General features: G+C 35.3%; 1 long non-coding RNA gene across 1 annotated transcript; it reads left to right on the forward strand.

Annotated features, from left to right (window-relative positions):
* Positions 1-15496: 15496 nt before the first annotated feature.
* On the forward strand, positions 15497-17728 carry LOC134732536 (uncharacterized). The gene is made up of 2 exons (XR_010115849.1): positions 15497-15586; positions 17546-17728. It is a non-coding gene; the product is annotated as an uncharacterized lncRNA (long non-coding RNA).
* The last annotated feature ends 2304 nt before the right edge of the window (positions 17729-20032 follow it).

A 20032-nucleotide genomic window follows, 5' to 3' on the forward strand; every position in this document is an offset into this window, starting at 1 on the left:
ATAAAAAGCTCTGCAAAAATGTATACAGTGAATCATCAAATTATAGGATTAAAGAAGGAGGGAAAATAACTTTTTTCCCCCCTGTCTTGCTCTCTCAGTGCTTTATAAAGTCAAATGTTGCTCACGTTAATGGAATGAACAATATTGCTTAGTATAAGCATGTATTAAGTGGAAAGATCTGTATTAATTATTACACAATAAGTATTACAAAGCCGATTTGCACCTCACTCATATTTTAGTAGTACCCAGGTAAAAGCCAATAAATGTTTTATTACTCTGTATCATCTTAAAGATTTAGATTTGTTAGATTTGCCAGCAAGCCAATTGTTATATGTTACCAGCATGATATGCAGAGTTAGGAAAACATCTTAGGCATTTTATACTTGCAAATAAATCTGAAGTTTTTACTTAATCAACATTGATGAGTGTAGTGTCGAGACACATCTTAGCCAAACAGGCAATTGCCATCTTTTAAGATCCTCTTTAGTATTAAAATATTAATTATCTTAAATAATATATTCTTTTGGAAAGTATGTAAAGTTAAAGAGATAGCTTTCCTTTTTCTTATTTTGATTTTTAAGTTTTGAATTGTATTCTTTTTATTTAATACTAGAGGGAAATCATTATACACATACACACATGACTATATAAAATAACATACAAATCTGAATGTGCTTCTGAAAAGTGTGTCTTACATATATTTTAAAGTATTTCTTACAACAAAACAAGAAATCATTTCAGAGGGTCTTATTTTCGGAAGCTTTTCCTAAAAATTGATGAACGTTTAGGTAACTTTCCGCAAACCTCAATTAGGCATGAACATCTGAACTTATTAAGAGATGTCTCTTCATTTGCTTAATCTTCAAATCTTACAACTTCATTTTCTGCTGAAAGGATATCTAAGTGTCAGAGTACTACGAGAAAATCAGGTCTTCAAATATTCTAAACACTGTGCTCCCCAGGCTGTAGTTCAACCTGTCAAAGCCATAGCACTTATTCAGCACAGTGTAGAAGCGTTTCAAGAGTGACGCTGAAAATTATCTTGGTGTGGCTCTGTTCTCTCTACATGTCCCTGGCTGCTTTGGACTATGGCTACACAGGCTGAGCTGGAATAAAAGCTGTTCCCTGTGCCATGCTCCTTTCCTTCCCAGTCTACTATCCACAAGCAAGCTCTAGGATGGGTATGCTCTTATTATCCCCGGTGACGTGCATGACAACCCTCCACAGATTATTCATCGATGTATTGTTGTTGGAGCATCTGCTGAGGCGTGAGGCCTGACTGTGCCACATTACAGCAGCCGTGGGTGTAGGAACTGCACGGGCATCAGCAGGGAGCCTGTTCCCTGTTTGGCAGCACAATGCTTCCTTTGGGATATGCTGCAATACCCAGCTTAGAAGCCCAGCTCCCAACTTGAGTAAGCTCTAAATGGAATATTCCATTTGGGAGATTTTTCTTTTCCCTTATGCTTTTAGAAATATATTATCTTTCAGTTGACATTCAAAGGCCTGCACACCTAGAAAACTTTCAGATGCTCTCCCTGCACACACACACAAATGGACACACACACACACATATATACACATTTATACACATGCGTACATACAAATACGCTATACACACATATATATTTGGTGGAAACAGTTCTATTTGATAGAAACAGATGTTTAGTGAGGAATTATTTTTCTAAATTATTCTACAAGTGCTTATTTTTTAAATACCCATCTCAAAGTTGTTGAATCACAGTACCAGGAGGTACATGCAAGGAATGACTCTGCAGGTGGAGAATTTCCTCACAAGGCAGAAACATCTGCTGCCTCAATTCTTCAGTTTTAAACCCACGCCTAAAATTGATTTAAAAAAATCAAGAAGTCTTTCCCTTTCCTCCCCGAACACATAAAGTCTTCCTAAATGAGTATCATTTCAATAAATTATCTGTAATACTTTAGTTCAAAGCCATACCAAAAATATACCATGGAAGATTAAGATGCATAAAGTTATTAAGTAAAATAGTCTTTACTCTACCTTGGAGGTTTATATGCTCACCAGGTCCATTATTCTTTCATCAACCTTATACCATAGCTACTTCTGACTTCCTGTACCTTCATTCTATCATGTAGAAAGACTAATATTTTACCTAGGATGCCAGGCTGTAGATATTTTAATTACCCCCATGTTCTCAATGGAGTTTTCCCTAGACATTTTCTGGAAATTGTTCCATTATCTCATTCAGCATCACCTGGGAAGTTCATGCTCTGCTGGCTTAGTAAAGGGACTGGGGAGCAATACCAAATAGGACTGTGGAAAAACAATGCCACATCTTGTGCTGACTGGGTTACACAAATCAAAAGAGCATATTATGGTGAATTTTCTGGATCTAACACGTATTCTAGGTATTTTTGAATCATCAATGAATTGAAATGTATGCCTCAAAAATTAATAGTATCTTCATTTATTAACTCACAGAGAAACAGAATTCATTACCCAATTATACCTTTTATTAAAAAAAAAAAAATCTGGGAAATACTCCAGTGAGTCAGCATTAGAAGTTTAACACAAAGCAAAGGAACTTCAGACCTTGTATTTCTGTTGTTAGCTATTTAAAGCATTTGCCAAGTCTGGCTAATAAGTCAATTAGATGCTCAATCTCTATTAAATATGTTTTATTCAGATCTTTGTAAAATATACTAATTTGAGCATAATGGGTAGGCAGAAGTAGGTATCAGTGAATGGTGGATTTTATCACCATCGTTATTTTTCATTTCTAAAAAATTTAAGCACATATGCTATGCCAAACACCATGCTAGGATCTTTGTTCCAATTTGTTTTACAAACTTGCCTGATAGGCAATATTGTCCCTATTTTGTTGGGAAAAGAAATTGGGGCTTTGGAAGGTTAAGTAGCTTGTCCAAGACCGCTCAGCTGACATACTGCATGGAAGACTACATGTAGCTGAAAATTCTAAACTCTCCCTTATGCAATGCTAAATTTCTTTTAATATGGGCAGGTAGGAAAAACTACTAAATTAAAATGAGTGGTCAGTAGATATCAAAATAAGAAAAATAGATCGATACAATGAAAGGCTGAGAAGAAAGTTTTGGTTTCAGAATATCGATTTATGACTTCAGTTTGATATAGTGTTGTGGAAATAAGGATTAAAGTAAAAGAAGAAAAAAGAGGAACTAAGATCTATATCTTGCCTGACATTTTCTATGCAGCCCTTTACACGTACCATCTCATCTAAATATCTCGAAAATTCTTCAAGGCTGGAGTTTACTGTCTAGGTTAACAAATGAGGGAATTAAATGGCACAGCAGGATGAAGTTCAGTGGAAGTGCACATAGCTAGGAAGAATTTGTACGTTTTTCTAAATAAAAGTTACTGGATTCCCAGAGAACGCATATACTTTCCACTGTAGATGCATGTAAACATTCTTTCTTATTTACAAAATAAATTATCTAATTAATTTATTTGCATATTCTCAGTAAATACTCCAAATCACGCAACCAAACATATCAGTGTCTAGTCAGGTTTGGGTTGGAATGAGGGAAAAATGACAAAAGAAAAATATAACCTACAGAAAATGAAAATGATGCTTTTAAGTTTATAACATTTCTTCCTGTTTATTTATTTATTTATTTATTTTTATTTTTATTTATTTATTTTTTTGAGACAAGGTCTGCCTCTATCGTCTAGGCTGGAAGGCAGTGTAACCTGCATTCTATTGGGCTCACTGTAACCTTCACCTCCCAGGCTCAAGCCATACTCCCTCAGCCTCCCAAAGAGCGGGGATAACAGGCATGTGCCACTAGGCCTGACTAATTTTTTTTTGTATTTTTTGTAAAGATGAGGTTTCGCCATGTTGCCTAGGCTGGTCTGAAACTCATGAGCTCAAGTGATCCTCCACCCTTGGCTTTCCAAATTGTTGTGATTACAAGCATGAGCTACCACACCTGGCCAATTTCTTAATAAGATTTTAGCTATATCAAATTAAGCCAACCAATCAATCACTCTCCACATTATGATATTTTTGATATTAAAATGTATCAAATAGGAATAGAGTATCTCCTTTATTTCAGGCACACTTCAGCCATTATTTAACTTAATTATCTGAGTTAGGGTTCATCAACATAATATTACTGAAGATGAAACTGTGGCTTAGAAATTGAGCTGAAGCTGCTGCGAAGTAGTAGAAATTAAACTTTTAACCTAAATCTTGTTTTTAATTCTTTTTCATGTTCTCTACATAATAAAAAATAAAATATTATGCCAACTCTATCTCCATCATGAGCCTTCTGAATTGGCCATTTCTCCTGAACTGCTTCTATTGATGTGTTGCTTCGCGACTGCAGGCAGATTCAAGACTTCGGACTTTCATGTTTTTATTTCTGTATCTGTGGGAAGTAGAACTGATTTAAAAATCTATAATTTTCACTTACATAAATCAGAAAACAGGCAGTGTATTGTAATAAGTTTGAAAGTGATGCCTAGGCCTTCTGTGACTCATGGGCTTCCTCACTCTCAGGGCTAGAATCCTTATGGAGGACATTGACGCCTGCAGTGTGGCTGTGACATAGATTTAAAACAACAACCACCACCAACTCTGAGTGTTCAGTGGGTTTAAGTATCCTTAATTACCTATAAAAGTGACTGTTTTATGTATTTTTTGTTTGTGAAATATGCCTGTAAGGCTAGGCTTTTAAAACAATCATTATTGTAAAAATCACGTCTGGGGTGAGTTCTTTACCACTGCTCAGTTTTTTCATTATCCCTTTCTTGAGCAAATAGACACCTCATGTAATTTTTTAAATAAAAAAATATCAAATTTGCTGATATATAACAGGTGCAGTAAGCAGGATTGTATATAATTTGAAAGAGATGCAATGAATTAAATTCAGGTGTTAATTTGCATAGAAAGGTCTATATAATGAGACAAATTCTGACTCGAATTGTAGTTGTGGTAGCAGTAAGCATTTCCGTAATTCCTTATGTTATTTCAGGTATGTGATTTTTATCAAAGACAATTATAAAACACAGAATCATTGAACTATCAGTGAAAATACATTTCATTTAAAAAATATTTACGATGATTAAGATGTAGATTGTACACACACACACACATACACACACACACGTTTAGTGATGAGAACATTCAGATTGAAAAAAGTGACTTTTCCAAGCAGCGTGGTAAAACTTAGACCCAATGTATCCTCTTCTGTAGTCCAGAATCCTTTTGCCAGCCACAACTTTCTGAATTAAAATTACGGTATTCAGGAATTTTCCTGTGGGCCATAGAAAATTAATCCATGTCCGAAAGATATTTTAACTATAAATGCCAGAAAGATGCTAAATTAGTCACCACAATCTATTTAAGTTACTTCAAATACTAGAACATTTTCTTTAATATGACTTAAGCAGAATAAAGGAAATAATTCCACTACATATTTACATCTTTCCATGTCAAACTTCTTAAAGCTTGGATTTTTACAAGGCCTTCCTAATGAGTTCATTATTTTGTTTATTCTGCTCATAAAAAGCCTGATATGACCATGATATTTGCATTGCTAATACCCGTCAGGAGTTGGTTCCTTTGCTTTTTCTGCTCCGAGACAAAACTAATTGAGATCAAAGTCCATTTGGGGAAGAAAATCAGTCCAAACTGGCCAGTAAAGGGTATAATGGGGATCATTGGGCCAGCTTCCTCAGTCAGCAAGGAATTCAAGACCTGGGGTGAAACCAATAAAACAAATAAGACATATGCTCAGAAAAATATATCAGAATCAAATTACCAAAGCAAATAAAGAAGCCTAGAAGAAACCAGTTAGTAGGGATGCAAGAAGCACTGGCTTCATACTCTGAAACTACAGGAAGGGGCAAGTGAATTAGCATTGCCCACATAGAAGAAAATGCCCATGGCTTTATCATACATAAGTTCCCAAATTTAGTGGATAAAGAATCCCCTAGAGGAATAAATACTTATTCATTCAGTTCTCATTTATCATGTCCCAGGGATAGGAACTACAAAAAGCTGGTATGGGGAGGAATAATTCAGTTAGTAATGTGGCCAGGCACAGCGGCAGCCCAAGGGGAAGACTGTCCATTTACATTTCCACACCAAGGGCCAGGAAAGCCTTTTGGGTGAGGTAATGCTTAGTTCCATCTTGAAAGATCATAGTTATATTCCAGATCGGTAAAAATGGAAGCGGCATTTCAAAGAGATTGGGGCTTGAAGGCATTCCTGCACTCTACAGAAGTTCAAATAGTTCATTAAGGCCGTAACCAATAATCAACGGAGGTGACTGTCAAGAAAGCCACGTAGTGAACTGCATGTCACATGTACAATAACTGATTTAATCCTGCCTCCTTCCCTTAGTAGCTGTGTGACCTTGGAAGGCTGTATAAACTCTCTTCCTCTCTGTAAAATGGAAATACTACTAGAACCTGCCCCGTAGAGTTGCTACGAAGGTTAAATGAGTTAATGCTTGCAAAGTATGAGAAACTCTTAGCTCAAAGTCAATATCATCTAAATGTTCTCACCTAAATATGACAGGCAAAATTCTCATGATAAACGTGTTACTAGCAATGCTTTTCTTTAATGCCTATTAAATACATCTGGGTCTTAGAGAAATGCATATTGAAATTTCTTTTGCTCATTCAATGGCTGGATCAGTTTATCATCTGTTCTATTGTTAATTTTTATTTCAGTAGGACCTTGCTTTTTTAAAGTATGATTTTTTTTTAGAATGTGCCTTCTCACTAGTGAATTTCTGCCATTTTATTAGAATTATAGTAACATGTACACTATTATTGAATGCCAGCTTCCTAAAATTACTGAAATAGCCTGTTGATAAGTCTGAGCTAAGTTTATTGCTTACTGCCGGAAGGTAGAGGACCAACTCAGCAGAGCTTTGATGGAGTGTCTGGGGCAGGAAGGTGAGGTTGAAATTTACGTAAATTTGAGGTTTAGTTTTAAATTGGGGCTTCAAGATAGGCCAGATTAGGAGTGGGTAAGGAGTAAGATACAACCATTTGAGGACTAATGGAAACAGCAAAGCAACAATTTTGGAGGCAAGAGATTCAAATGACCTTAGGACCCACACTGTCTACTGATCTTTTCACTGAGGAGTTGATGGAAAGGTTTTGTAATGAACTATTTATTGGAATATCTTCTGAAGTAGTAAAGCCATGTTAAAATTATGAGTGAATTATGTGGGAGTAGTGTCAGATCTCTTTGTATGTGACCTAGATGTGTATGAAGGTAGATTGTTTGGCTTATTATCTATCAACCAAAACATTTCCCTCAGTTTGAGTTTTGAGAAGCCATTTGTTGAGAGAATGAATTCTGAAGCCAGAGTGCTGGCTTTAAATCTAGGCTCCTTCATTTACCTGCTGCATCTAGACAAAGTACTTAACCTCTTTGTGCTACTGTTTCCACAGTTGCAAGAGGAAAAAGTTATAGTAGTGTTTAGACATGAATTGTTATGACCATTGAGGAAATCCATATGGATAGTGCCCTTAAAATAATGCCTGGTATGTAATGAGTATTCAATAAAAAAATTATTATTGATCTAAAATTAAAGGCTAGGGTAATATGTTTTATGTTATAAATTTTTAGTTACTGACCCCAAATTAAAGAATATACAATTATCTTATTGTTTTGTCCAAAGTACATTAAAAATCATTACTTAATGAACCAGCCAGAGCAAGAAGTACAAATGTAAAATGTAAATATAAATTATTCAGTCACCTAAAAAAATTGCAATCTCCCAAATCCTTTAAATGTGAGAATTTTGAAAATTTCTGTCTGCTACCTATTCTTTTTATTCTAAATTATCTCCACTCCAGGTAAGATTTTTGATCTCTTCTGTTCACAAGTCTGAACACTGGATATCTCTAAATGTCTTAGATACCTACTCAATCCAATACCCTCCATACTTGTCATATAACCTTGTTCAAGCTTGTTATACCTTCTCTTATGATCCTTACCTCAATTTCTGCCTTATTCTCCCACTTCATACACTTGAAATTATATTTAAGTCCTCCTAGCTCTCACTTGGTCTTTGCCCACCAGGCTCCCCTGAAGCTGTCTACAGACTTGCTAACTCATATTGGCTCTTGTGGTCTTTCCCTGACTCTGTCCCTGTGGCCATCATCCGGGGTCAGATGCTTATCATCTCCTACATGAACAGTTTCAATTGCTTTGCAGTGGTTTCCCTGGATACAATCTATTGCTTTTGGTATCCTTCACACTGCTGCCAGATTTTTCTTAATAACATACAGATCATATCGAGTCACTGTTCTGTTCGAAGAACTCTAATGACTCAGCGTGGCTGATGTGCTGAAGGTCACAGTGATATTCTGTGTTCTGCAACACTTGGCTGTAACCCCAGGACCCAGACCCAGACACAGCCTCCTTCTGTCCTTTACTTATTTCCTTGGACTATGCAATGACTTCCCGCAGGTGTGCCCTTGCTCAGCTGCCCTCAAAAGAAGTGATGCATTTACCTGCCTTTTCTATATTTCAATGTCCTGCTTCTTTCTCCTCGTGAAGACCTCCCTTCTTTCACCAGTTCATGTAAAATAATTTCCTCCTCTACTTCCTCAAAACTACAGGCAGATCTAGGTTTGTAAAAGTTCTTAGGATTTTTGAAGTCCTGGAAAAGAAAATAAATTAAAAAGTACAAGTAAAAATTTGGGTAAGTGATATGGTTTGGATCTGTGTCCCCACCCAAATCTCATCTCAAATTGTAATCCCCACATGTCCAGGGAAGGACCTGGTGGGAGGTAACTGGATCATGAGGGCAGCTTACCCCATGCTGTTCTCATGATAATGAGGGAATTTTCATGAGATCTGATGGTTTAAAAGTGGCAATTTTCCCTTTTCTCTCTCTCTCCTGCTGCCCTGTGAAGAAGATGCCAGCCTCCCCTTCATCTTCTGCCATGATTTTAAGTTTCCTGAGGCCTCCCAGCCCTGCAGAACTGTGAGTCTTTCCTTTATAAATTACCCAGTCTCAGGTAGTATCTTTACAGCAGTGTGAAAATGGACTAATATAGTAAGTATTTATTTAAATGGTATATTAGTCCATTTTCATGCTGCTGATAAAGGCGTACCCCAGACTGGGCATTTACAAAAGAAGGAGGTTTAATTGGACTTACAGTTCCATGTGGCTGAGGAAAGCCTCACAGTCATGGCAGAAGGCAAGGAGGAGCAAGTCCTGTCTTACGTGGATGGTAGTGGGCAAAGAGAGAATGAGGAAGACACAAAAGCAGAAACCCCTGATAAAACCATCATATCTCATGAGACTTGTTCATTGCCATGAGGACAGTATTGAGGAAACCACCTCCACGATTCAGTTATCTCCCACCAGTTCCCAGGGAATTATCAGAGTACAATTCAAGATGAGATTTGGGTGGGGACACAGAGCTAAATCATATCAAATGAGGAAAGAAATGACATTTTTTTTAAAAAAAAGCTGTCAAAACAAAAATTACAAATTATGTTATATTAGGTAATATTTTATTAATGAATTTCCTGTTGGATTTCTATAATACTAATGATTTTATAATTTTATTTGATATAGAGAGTAGAAATGTAATTTAGCAATATCCTCAGCATGATTTGTCAAAATGTTTTAGATGATTGATAGTTTACAATTTCCTTTAGCTTATAAATTTAATGGTTAAAAGCATAAATGGTTATACAATTACTATCAAATTTGGAGAATTTCTACCACTTTTCTGTTATATATGGGCTATACAACTGGGGAGAAGTTTCCATAGACTAGCTTCCATCTCTCTGTATGATAAGGAGTTATCCCGCTATGCACACATGCGTTTGGGGGGCTCCGTGCTTTAGAAACACAGGATACTATATAATCCCTCTACCATACATGTGTGTCACTACCCTGTGTGAATGCCATGTAACAGTGAAATACATTTCTACACAAGAATGACTAGCAGTAAGTTAACACTACGTAGAAGAAAATGCAAACAACATAACCATATCCAAATAACTGCAATTAAATGTACATCTGACCCAACTTCCTCTTAGCTGACTCCTATTACTGTCCCTGGCCACTGCAAAATCACCCAAATGAAAGGTCATTATGTGAAGGGGAAAACTGATTGGAAAAGATAGTGAATTACAACAATTGCTGCTGTAGTTGCTTACCTTCTTACCAGGATTCCCACTCAGGTAAGGGGCCCAAAGATAAGTTCAGCTTATTTTCATTCACATCATTAATGGACTGACGACAGATTAATTTAATTCTAATAGAACTCTTTTTGATTCTACTTTGCATTGCATTTTTTTTTTTTTTTTGAAACAGGGTCTCACTCTGTCACCCAAGCTGGAGTGCAGTGGCGTGATCTCGGCTCACTGCAACCTCCACCTCCCAGGTTCAAGAAGATTCTCATGCCTCAGCCTCCCAAGTTGGGATTACAGGCATACGCCACCATGCCTGGCTAATTTTTTTGTATTTTTTTGTAGACACAGGGTTTCTCCATGTTGGCCAGGCTGGTCTCAAACTCCTGTGCTCAAGCGATCTACCAGCCTGCATTGTATTTTATACATGTATTGTCCACATGCACTTTATGAACTTTGTTGTGTATGTCTAATTCTCTGCTGTATTAATAAGTATAGGTAGTAAGTCTTCCTTATCTTTGTATCCATTATGGTAGTAGTATGCAGGTGATGTACAACAATTATTTGATTTAAGTGAAATCAGTTTGAAAACAGCCAAGAGTCATATTGAAAAGTATATCTTTTCCTTCCCTGCACACTGGAATAGAGGTCATAGCTAGAGTAGTAGAAGCTGAAATTAATTTTAGGTATTTGCATATTTAAAAAAACAAATTAGCTTTTGTAGGATTAATTCATGCAACAGAAAGAATATATCAAAATTATTATGATATTTTATACATAAAAGTAACTATCAAAGAAAGGCAAAGAAGAAAAATGTCTATGAAAATGGGTGAATAATTAAAAGAACACAGTTCCATATAATAATGGTAATAAAATGACAGGATCTAAAACTACAATATTTCTTTCAGGGAAATTACACATTAATGATATTTACATATAGATGAACCATATGAAATTGCAAATATTTTTCTGGTTTTAACAGATAAAAATGTCAATTTCATACAATTCAACCCAATGTATTCATGTTTGTTCTTCAGGTTTTAGTTATAGGAATCAGGAAAAAAAAGTAACTTTTTTTAAACAGTCCTCGAATTGCTTTCTGAAATATCATAGAATGTGTAATATAAGTACTCACAGAGTGGTTATATTTCATTTAGCCATATTTACTGTGAAGAGACAAAGCAAATCCACCAGTATACTTATTTCCTACATATAATTCTCTATACTTTCACATAATGGGCAATTTCTGTGTATGATATTAAATCAATGCTAGAATACAAGATCTAGATTGGGGCTTCTCGTAGATACAATGGAAAAACACATAATCTGCCAGAGGTTATATCTCTAGATAATGTATTTTTTCTCCAGAAATGCACACCCCACATAGAGCATATGCTGTACTCAGCTTCAGCAGCATAACATTCATTTTTCTCTACCATGTGCTCCCAAAGGCACAAGTCCTTTCTTTCCAATCAGTACTAAGATTTTATGAAAAATATTGATTAACAATTTACATGAGACATCATTACTAAAATGCTTTAAAAATGAGAGTAAAAAAAATTTCTTTGTTCTGATTAAGAAGGCATTTTATATTGTAGAAAATTTGGACAATAAAAGAAGCACAAAAAAGGTGTGGGGTAGAAATCCATAGTTACCTTGTTGTTCTGAGATATCATGGTTAAATTCCCCATTTTGTTCTCAAACCTGTCAATAATTTTTCTATGTCTATATAAATAAGCTATGAATTGAATTTTTAAAATTGTAATAACTTTATTGCTATATAATTTGTCTGAAATATAATTATTCATTTTAAGTGTATAATTCAATGACTTCTAGCATATTCATGGATTTGCACAGTCATCATCACAGTTTTAGAACGTCATTATCATCTCAAGAAGAAACACTTTACACTTTGCCTATCACCCTTTTACCCCTTTTCCCTCTTCTAGCCCTAAGAGACCAAGGCTCTGCTGTCTGTCTCTTTGAACTTTCATATCGATGAAATCATAGCATATGTGTTTTGTCACTGGCTTCTTTGACTTAGCCTGATGTTTTCAAGGTTCAGCCATGTTGTAGCGTCTACCAGAACTTCATTCCTTTTTATGGCCAAATAACATTCAGCTGTCTGTATATGCCAAGAGTGTTTATTCATTAATCTATTGAAGGTCATTGGAGTTATTTTCATGTTTTGGCCACAGTGAGTAATGCTGCAATAAACATTCCTATGCCAGCTTCTTTATGGCATCTGTCTCCATTTCTCTCGGTATATACCCATGAGTGGAGTCACTGGGACATATGGAAACTTTATGTTTAATTATTGGAGAAACCATCAGACTGTTTTCCTTGTGTTACACAAAGCATAGAACACTAATACAACAGGTGTGATTTGAGGTACCCTCTTGAGACCACTTCTCAGAGCTACCTGTTAAGGGAGACAGCAACACAAAAGAGCTTTGCCCCTACTCCTCAAGAAATGCCAGCTGAGCTGGGAAGAAGTCACTCTTTCTTCCCAACACTTGCATCATGTTGTCACTCTTCATATTTTCTGTAAGCTTTTCCTTTGTCTCCACGGTGTTATATATTTTTTTTGCTTATATTTGTGCTTTTCTGTATCCCATCTGTCCCTACTCCGTAACTCTAGCACCTGAAGCTCAATATTCTTGAGTGGATAGATACAGTTATAGTGTTAATGAGATAGGTAAAAGGAGAAAAAAAAAAACAGTTAATTTCAGAAAAAAGAAACCTTTAAGGAAAACTTTACGAGTGAAAGATTAATGTATTGAACTATAGTAGTGTATGAAAGCTAAACTGACAGTAAACAGGAAAGAATATCCATGTACTTTAAAATAGATTAGGAAAATATATGCAAGTAATTGATGGACTCACAGCAGAGACTCTGTTCAGGGATTACTCTTAGAAAAACAAAAGTGCCTATTTACCTATCCCTGGGCAACCTGCCTTCAAAGACTGGCCCTTGCAGGGAGGAGTGGGTTAGGCAGGGGGAAGCCTGGGCCCCTTACCTCCGTTGGGCCAACTCTGAAGGGTCTCTCAGGTCCAAATCTCTTCTCATAATTCACTGAGTCCTTGGTTCCAACTACAGTGAAGTTTGACATCATCTTCACCCCAATCCTGCTTCCCTCACCCTCCATAGAGAGTGTTTTCTCTCATGCTCCCCAGTAAAACTCCTCAGCTCAAGGCTGAGAACCGGCAAATATCTTTCCTGGGCACCTCACTGATGCCTGGAAAGGACAGCCCGCCTAGCTCACCCACTGTGGTAGGCAGGAGAATCCTAATCCCTTGGAAATGGGAATAAACTGCATTCCGTGGCAAAGAGGAATTCAGGGTGCAGATGAAATTGGTTTCTAATCAGGTGCCTTAATATAGGAAAGGTATGTTGAATTATCCAGGTGAGCTCAGTGCAACCCCAAGCATCCTTTAATGCAGGAGAGAGAGGCAGGGGAGGGAGAAAAGTAAGACAGCCAGTAGCTTGAGAAGGATTTAACCTGATATATCTGGCTTTGAAATGGAAAACAAAGGGGATAGCAGGTAAGGAACGTTAGCAGCCTCTAAAAGCTGGGAAAGGAAAGGAAACAGATTTTCCCCTATAGCGTCCAAAAGAAGCACAGTCTTGCCAACGCCTTGATTTTCACCAGTTGTGACCAATTTCAGACTTTGGACCTCTAGAAATGTAAGGGAATAATGTTATTATAGTAGCGATAGGAAACTAGTACACTTTCTTCCCTTCCTTCAATAACACACTGTGTTTTAAGCCAGTCATTGTTTACATAACTTCCATCAAGGGCCTGCATCTTTCTCAAAAAAGAAAATCATGCCTTTCTTATATTTGACCCTGGTGCTACAACACAGCTGAGTTATTCCAGGTAGACAGCAAAATCTAATTGTGTTTATATAAAGAAGGTATTGACAAAATATCTCTGCTTTTCACACCAAAATAGTAAGTAGTCCATAGTAATTTATGAAATACTATAACCCTCTTTTCCTTAGCATTACACTGCCTAGAAAATAATTTCTACTTTTCCTGTGCATGGAAGTTTTGGCCTAAGTTTCATATGTACAAGACAGGATATCCCCAGGTACTGTTTTGATGTTAATCCCCAAAAGATGATTCTGACAAATTGTTCTTAAATAACTCTAATCATTACATGAGCCTATTTGCTGCTCTCTTGGAAAATCCATTTCAGTTAACATTATCAGAATTGAATTATAAAATTGTACCCTTGATAAAGCAGAATTGTATTAAATACATTTTTGTTTGAAATTTTCAGTTTATGTGTTATTCCTAGGCATCTTGTATTTATATTATGCTAACTTTCACAACCTGACTAGTTTTCTCACTCCCTCAACCCTGCTCTGATCAGTATGGCGAATCAATTATAAAAGTAAAACTATATGACATCAGGTTTAAAATAGGATGCAAAGAAAAACTAAAATTACGTTTAAAAAGGCAGTATCTCCCTTTGAACAAGTGGAAATTCTTACCATCATTAGAAAAAATAAAAGTTATAGTGTAAGCAACTTGTCATAAATTGAAATAATTTTTGTCACTTACAAAACATGTTTCTTGCTATTTTATGGAACAGATGAAGCAGGAAATAATTAATCTCAGCATCATGCCATTGGCAGTTTCAGAAGTAGACACAACAGAAAGTGTCTGAGTAGCTAATACTTTGGGGATGATTCAAAACAGCCATTAATATCTGCTTCACATAATGGTGTGAAAACAGTAGGCATGTTCCTGGTGCAAAAAAAAATAAAATAAAAAGGTGAGGGGCAATGAGGGTGGATGAATCTTCTGTTGTAAAATCTGGCACCTCCCTTATGGACTCAGTTCATTCACCAAGACATTCCGAAATTGCTTCTGTGCCATGCCATGTCTCCTTCTATTTGGTTATATTAAGCAAAATATATACAGACTTACAGAATGTAAACCATCAATTAATAGGATGGTTTTGTAAATATCATCTACTCCCAAGCAGCATTGAGTTGGAAATAATTGACATGAGGGAACAAAGACTAAAAGGGTCAGATTGTTACATCACATTAAGTCTAACAGTTTATCTCAAACAAGTTGTAAAGGTCACACAGTGATGTGAGTAGGTCCCATGACACACAGTGGTGGGTACCAGGTAATATTTTGTGCCAGTCACCATACAGCTTATATGAAAAAATTTAAATTAATATCTTGTGCCATAATCCAACATTCCAGTGTGGAGGGAAGGAGAGAAAGGGCAGCAGTGGCCCAGGTAAGGGAGACCCATTTGTGGCCACCATAGCTCCACTGTCTCTCATTGTGGGTAACGGCTGTGACTCACTTTTGCCTTCTGTCATTCGTAAGCTGCCTGCTTTCTGTGTCTGCCTATCCATCTGTGCAAATGGATTCAGTGTGATTTTAAATCTGTTTGAAAATGAAATTCAGTTGCAAGGTAAGAACTGTTAATAGAAGTGAATAAATGGAATAAAAAGGTGTTGATACACTAAATTTTAAGCCTAGTTTACACAACCATCTTGTTTTAATAGGAAATTAACTTACAGCTGCTATAATTCTCATAGGTGCCTTCCTGGGGCTAGTTTACCTGTGAATCAGGAAACTGCTATGACGTTATGCAAAACCAGATGAAACTGAAGTTACAGTCAGGGTGACAGAATTGCTTGTAGGTGCTAGGCTATACGTCTTTTGCCTTTTTCAACGCAACGAGCATACTGTTGAGTCGCATTTCCTCTCTCATAGAAAATTACATTGATTTCAAGCACAAAGGGAAGCTCGCCCTTATTTTGTAGAAATTTCTTAGAAAGTATCTTTGCAGGATGAGCTAGTTATGCAGGATTTCAGCTGTGTATCCACTACCACCTCTGCTGAATTATACTAGAATTTCTTTCCAAAATGATGTTGAGTAGTTGCAATATAATTCGAGCACAGAAAGGGATAAGGTTAAAGACCCTGACTTTTATTACAAGGAAGAAACAAAGAGAGAATAAAATGGTTTTCTATAAGACTGGCTGCCTAAAACAAACTTTTATTAGCTTAAAAAAATTAAACAATTTAGCAACTACTTGCTTACACAGGCGTGATTCATATACCTGTGCTTCTTAAAACAGCAGGACACATGTATTCTATTAACAAAACTACTTGAATTTATGACAGATTGCTTCCACTATAACTTTCATTTTTTAATAATAAAATTAAGATTCAGTGGTTCAAAGAAAGATAATTCTTTTTAAAACAGTATTTCTAGTTTTATAATGCCTTACATTTTAAACCTGATTTTACTTTATTAAGTTACCCCACAAACTTTATGGAAGCTAACATATCTACTTTGCTGGCATAACAAACGACTCAATGAACCTTACACATTTTTACTTTTAAAAGTGCACATTTTTTTATATCTTATAAATAAAATGAATATTGACATTTAAAAGAGCAGCAGGAGCTATGTTTGATTGTGCAGAGGAGCATCAAAATGAATATTTAATGTGGTGTCCACTTAGGATACTCTAAATATAATTACCGGCATTTGTCCAGCTAAAGAAAAAAAGAGTGGGGGAGGAAACAACATACTGCTTATTTTAATTAGGTGAAATGATGTGGTTCAATAAAGCATGACAGCCTGAATAATGAAAGGAGAGGCCCACGTTTATGGGAGAATTATGGGTGACAAAAATGTTGGCAGTGTGCACGGTTTGTTGAGGCAGTTGAAAGCCACTGTTTTATCTTTTCATTCATAATTTCCTGCAATGCCTTTTAAAATGTAAACTGATATCATGCAGGAGAAAGAAAACAAGGCAATGTTTATTATTTTTAATGTTTAACGAAGATGAAGGTAATTATATTTGGAGTGTTTGTGAAGATGATCTAAGAAGTGGCCATTGACCCTTATGTGTCATCTCACTCTTCTGTCTCTGAACTTCTGTCTTTGATTCTCTCATATGCGAATTAGATACACACAGGCATATATATATATATATATATATATACACACATATATACATACATATATATACATATATATATATACACACATATATACATACATATATATACATATATATATATACACACATATATACATACATATATATACATATATATAAAATATACATGGGCATGATTCATATACCTGTGTTACTTAAAATAGCAGGACACATGTTTTCTATTGACAAAATTACTTGAATTTATGACAGACTGCTTACACTATACTTTCATTTTTTAAATAATAAAATTAAGATTTTATTATTTAAAAATCTTTTTAAAATGCTGCTTTTTAAAACAGTATTTCTAGTTTTATAATGCCTTATATTTTAAACCTGATTTTACATTGCTTTCATTACTTTTATAATATTATATAGTGTAATATATGTGTGTGTGCTTGTTTTCTTTATTTTAGAAGAAATTTCTAATGAAGCATTTGAAACAGACAAAACAGAAAAAAATCAAGATGTATTGTAGAACACAGGACTGATAATGGTTCCATCGTTTTTCTTCTTTTTTTGTCTTTATTTGGAGAAATACAAAGAGTATTCAGATCACAGCACTGTTTAATTTTGATTAAAACAATAATTATAACCAACATTTTATAGACTGCTTTTGTTGCTATTAAAATTTTGAGGAAAGAAAGCTTTTTTTTCTGTTAGTTCATGACTTATATTGCTTTAAGGAACTTAATATATATATAAACCCAATACAATAGACTAAGGACTTGAATTTGATAAATTTTACTATTTAAAAACTATCTGGCAAAAATAATCATGATCAACAATTTTAAAAGTATTAAGAAAACTGAAAAAATATACATATGAGAAATATCAAAAAATTATCAATATGTAAACATTTCAAAACATCAAGAAAAGTATATCAATAGAAATTGAATCATAAGAACATTTGTCACACACACATGCACACACACATATATACACACCACAAGACCAAATAACTATATGAATCCAATGGTTACAGCCAATTTTCCAAAAAATACAATTACACAATACACAAAATATGTGTCTATCAAATCTATAAAATTAAAAATACATAATAATTAGTGCCAACAGAATTTCAGAAAAATAAATGGTCATTTTTCCCTAACATTTATTGAAGCATAAATTATATCAACCTGTCAGAAGACAATTCGACAGTGTGTAATAAGTACTATTAACAAGTAATGATGAATCATATGATTTGTCATTAGGTTGTTCTTTATATAGTGTTGTTTATGAGAATGAAAAACAAAACCAACCAGAAATAGAAATTAGTTAAAAAATTAGAACTTACTAATATGGGCCCTGTGCAGTGGCTCACCCCTCTAATCCCAGCACTTTGGGAGGTCTAGGTGGGCAGATCACTTGAGGTCAGCAGTTCTAGACCAGCCTGGCCAACATAGTGAAACCCTGCCTCTACTAAAAACACAAAAATTAGCCGGATATGGTGGCGTGCAACTGTAGTCTCCGTTACTCAGGAGGCTGAGCAGGAGACTCAGTCAAACTCAGGAGGCAGAGGTTGCAGTGAGCCAAGATGGTGCCACTGCCCTCCAGCCTAAGCAACAGAGCGAGACTGTGTCTCAAAAAAAAAAAAAAAAAATTACTATTACGTTGCTATAGAAATTATTTTATTTGTGTTTAAGAAGAAATGCTTTGAAATATATTAAATGTTAAAAGTCTGTCATAAAGAGTGAGTGCACAGTAAGTCTTATTTTTTTCTTTTCTGTTATATAGAAAGTTTGAACTGATTTTCTTCCATATTATTTTATTTTGTCTGAATGGTTGAATTAGAGGTAATTATAGTTTTCATCTAGAAAATATAAATATTTTATGTGTAAGTAACAATAAAAAAACCTAAAAAATTTAAAAATTATGACTCGATAGATATATATGAAGAAAATGGCAGTTGGCCCCCCAACCCCCACCCAAAAACGCAAATAATAAATAAGAAAAAGAAAAAGAAAAAAAAAAAAAAAACCACAAACCTATCCCCTCAATGGAATCTGAGGACAGGCGAGCAGTCTCTCCTGCCCTGGTCCACTGTGCAGACACGCATAGGCCTAGAAAAATGGTGGGGAAGAAAGAAGAGGAGGCCAGCAATGGATGTAAAATAGATCCAAAAACATAAACCTACACCACTATGAAAATCCTGGAAGAGTGTTCTGAGAGATCATACAACAGTTTACAAGTAGTGGAATTAAGACAAGGCCATTTAAAGTGGTAGTCTTCATAATCCATATCTTAGGGGAGAAAAAACAACAAAAAAAAGAAGCATGAGCTACCCTTTCACAAAAGATTAAAGGTAAAAGAAGCACAAATTAGAACTGTGTGGCCCTGAGAAACAAAAGAGATCCAAAAATTGGAAATTTTATACCCTTATCTACCCACCCTCCCCTCAAAAACACTAAGAATCAGAATTTTGCTACACTGACGAGTATATCGAATGACAAATTTTATGAACCACACCAATAATGCAAATATGAACAGAAAAAATACATCAGTGAATCTATACAGATTTATCGTAACTAGTCAGAAAATTATATCAACAAAATAAACACTTATGAAGCAGCAGAAAACTGTAAGGCTACAATGCAAACTACATTAAATACACTCAGACAAGCATTTAGCAATATAAAAACTACCTTGAATTAGACATGCAATATTAAAAGAAAGCAGGACTGACAAAAAAAGGAAGAAATGAAAAAGTTTATTGAACTCAGAAATGGACAAAAAGAAAATCTCAGAAATTATTGAATTGCAAGGTGCTCAGGAGATAACATATTCAAAAGATAATTTACAAATGATCATTGAAAAATGTGGGCAAACGACCTAGAGGATAAGAATACGATAAAGAAAAAAAATTAAAAGGTTTTGGGAGAAAGAAATACAAATAGAAGACA

Source organism: Symphalangus syndactylus, chromosome 15 (assembly GCF_028878055.3).
Source record: "Symphalangus syndactylus isolate Jambi chromosome 15, NHGRI_mSymSyn1-v2.1_pri, whole genome shotgun sequence".
Classification (NCBI taxonomy): domain Eukaryota; kingdom Metazoa; phylum Chordata; class Mammalia; order Primates; family Hylobatidae; genus Symphalangus; species Symphalangus syndactylus.